We start from the raw sequence: 4,057 nt of genomic DNA, 5'->3' as shown, positions 1-4,057 counted from the left end.
TATATATATGTATATATATATAAACTTGCTGAATATAAACATCGAGCAGTATTTCCTGCAGGAAATAATTCTTTTTCATGACGATATTGAATTGCAATATCTTATGCGAAAACTTCTCATGCTCCATATCCTGTATGATTAGTAGTCCTCAGGCTACTTATGCATTGGGTGACGAAATATACGACTTTCTTTATTATAGTTATAGACTTTCTTGTCACTACGACTGGTCATTCCAGGTGACATTTCATCCATGACGTCATCAACAGTGGAACGAATGAGGAAAGTCATTTATCTTGCCGGTCTTTCCGCTTTTTCAAGGTATGTTATGTGTTAAGTAGGCGTGAATTCTCCCGTGGATTATCGATTTAGGTCGCATCATGGGTACAGCTTCAATGTAAAATGTTCGTTTAACGGAGGACATTATTGCCTCAAGAACAGGGGATTAAAGTCTGAGCGCAAGGAAGAGTGGGGATAAACTTATTCTTATTTCTGGAACACTCATAACCGGGGAGGGGTTGTGGGGGCTTGGGGGTCGCACCCTCCTTAGGAGGCCGTAAGTATCTACAAAGGCGGGGCAAGACAAAGAAAAATATGTAATTTCTCTTATGTATATATTTAAACAATAAAATCAATATGAACAAAAAAATCTACTATCTCCTTTATTTATTAAAATATAATTCAACAGTAGTGAGGAATACTGACAAAATTTTTAAGAATCTGGTCCGGATAGTATATCCGATATCGAGACTCGTCAGAAAATGTATCTTAACTCGGTGAGATGGTATACACAAATCTCACAATAAAATTTTACACGTCGTAGTTAGTGTCCTCAGTTAAGATTGCTCTAGGAGTATCTTACGACGCAGTTACATGTCTCTTACCTTTACAATAATTGGTTCACTAGAGATATCTTTTGCAGCAAACGAGAAAAAATATTGTACTTTCAAGAAAACTTATCTCATTGGTGAAGAAAGCTCTACTGGCAGGAGTAAATGCAATATTGGCAAATGATTCACAAACATTTGGCTTGGAAGGTGGCAGTAGTCTCTTCTAAGCTAATGCTTCGCCAAGACCAGCCTCTCTTTATTTATCTTCTCCTTAATAACAAATAAAGTCTACCTATATGTGGTAACATATAAAGAAATATGAAATTTAGATAATGTGATACTCTTGGATGAGTGTAGTTTTCTTTGATACATATTATAATCTTACCTTTCTAAACTACCCTTGAACTCGCAATACACCAATTACCTCATCCACCATGGGGGTGGGGGTGGGGGGGCTCAGTTTCATACGACAAACTCTCTTTCTCCTTAGAAAAGCTCAAATTATGTTGGCACTGTATGCTAAGAAACCTGTCATACTTGCGCATTTTTTTTATTCAACTGAATCTCCAAGAAATTACGATATGTCATTAGAATGAAAAAATAAAATAAAATAAAATAACGCTTGCATGTAACCGCTCATATTGGATCACGCCTTTGTGATTGATGAGATGATGGATAATTACTGACTGAATATGTTTTTCGATACTCACGTCAAATGTTTTTCACAGCCACCGCATCATCAGACATTGTCTTTTACTCTTGATGTGATGTTTTAGTAAAGATTGTCACAAACAAAATTATGCCTTTTAATCACACATATTATTAAAAAAATCCATATCGGTGAAATTCATTTTTTTTCTTTTTATAGACAGTCTTCCTGTGATAATGATATCAAATTCTACGCTCAGTCGATTAGGCGAAATCCCAAGCTTAGTTTGTCCTTTGTTGATGGTAGCTTAATTATGATTGCCCAACGACATTTATGATGAAGTTTCCTCTTTTATTCCATCGGACTCGAAAATTGATCATGCATTCAGTCACTCTCTCAACTCATACCTACTTCTTGCCCTCTTCCTTTCTTGCTCGAGAGATTACCTTGTACCCAAAGCCCCCTTCACCTTATCCATGCATCCCATTACATTGGTCAGCAACCAAAATGTTTCTGAGACCAAAGTAGCTATTTCTAACTAATTTTAGGTAGCTGATAGTGAATTTTACGGTTGAAATAGTTCGTTAGCTCTACTTTTCAAGATACAACTACGTGTTACAGCATGTTCCAACAGGCTTGCGGCAGTGTGTTTCATATCACACAGTCTCACTGGCCTTCCAGTGGTCATGCTTTGTATTGTTATGATAAATTTATGAGAAAAAATCTGTTTATTTTCTAATTATTTGTTGTTTTCTTCTTTCAGATGCCTCGTACTTGTGTGAATAAGGCAGACAATTTCTGCTACATTTGAGGCGCTTCTGTGATGCAATGTACCGTAAAGTTTACAATCAATGTATTGTGCCACCAATAATCTATTGGTATGAGACTTGGAAATTGGTGAAGGAAATGGAGACAAGGCTAGAGAACTTACAAAGGAGAATGGAGAGATCAAGGGTGGGAATAACGCTGAGAGACGCAAGAGAGCAAGTTGGGTGAGAGAGCAGATTGGAGTGAAAGATATTGTGGAGGCGGTAAAAGAGAGGAAGTGGAACCGGGAATGTAAGTTAGGGTAAACAAGTGATGAATGATGGAGTAAGCGTGTTACGAAATGGACGCCGCGAGATGGGAAGCGTGGAAGAGAGAGACCAAATAGAAGGTTTAGAGACGAGAAAGAGAAGTTTACAGGAGCGAGTGAGTCATGGAATGCTATGAAAGAGGTCTTTGTTCAGCAGTGGTTTAGGATGGCTGATATATATATATATATATATATATATATATATATATATATATATGTATATATACACATGTATATATATATACATGTATATATATATATACATGTATATATATATATATATATATATATGTACATGTATATATATATATACACATGTATATATATGCATATATATATATATGTATATATATATATATATATATATATGTACATGTATATATATATGTATATATACATATATATATATACATGTATATATATATATGTACATGTATATATATATATGTATATATATATACATACGTGTATATATATATATATATATATATATATATATATATATATACATATATATGTAGAGACATTGGGACATAATATATATATGTACATGTATATATATATATGTATATATATGTATATATACATATATATATATATATATACACTAGCCAAATAACCCGCACGTTGCTGCGGGCAAATGATGATCATTCTAATTTTGATAGAATTTGTGCAGAAAAGTTACACGTATCAATATAACTCGATGGAAAAGCTAATTCAAATAAAATGTTAAGAAAGTAAAAAAAAAAATCTATTTGAGGAGGGAGACGCCCTTTGGAAATGAAATATTCTCGGCCGTAAGAGAAGAAATGAATCAACCTTTAATTATCTTTGAACTCGAGTGTATTACCGCCCGCGAAAAAGTAAAATATTTTAGAATTACATGCTTTCTCCTTACAAAGGCTATTGTAGTTTGTGGCAACATTAATTTCACAACTATAAATAATATTTATGAACAGATACAATGATTTGTATAATCATAGTAATTTTTGTCACAAAGAATGCTGAGCGTGTTAAAAGGACACTACAGTAGTGGCGTGTTACCTTAGCCAATTTTTTTTTTTTTTAAATGAAAAATAGTTATTCAAGTACCTGCAGTGATAGGGTATCAGAAAAGATATGGTTATGGGGGTCTATCTCCAAAACCCTAGGAGGACTTCGTGAACAAACAAACAAACAAACAAACAGACAGACAGACAGAGGCTACTACTTTATTATAGTATATATATATATATATATACATATATATATATATATACTGTATATATATATATATATATATATATATATATTTATAGACCTCTATATATACATACATATATATATATATATATATATATATATATATGTTTATATATATGTATGTATATATAATACAATATATATTTATACACATACATATATATGTATATGTATATATAATATATATTCATGCGCATACATATATATATATATATATATGTATATATATAAATATATATATATACATACATATATATATACATA

This window comes from Oratosquilla oratoria, chromosome 10, assembly GCF_046742065.1.
Source record: "Oratosquilla oratoria isolate Oo_2021 chromosome 10, ASM4674206v1, whole genome shotgun sequence".
NCBI lineage: Eukaryota > Metazoa > Arthropoda > Malacostraca > Stomatopoda > Squillidae > Oratosquilla > Oratosquilla oratoria.
The sequence above is the reverse complement of the archived record's forward strand: the minus strand, read 5'-3'. Positions refer to the sequence as shown.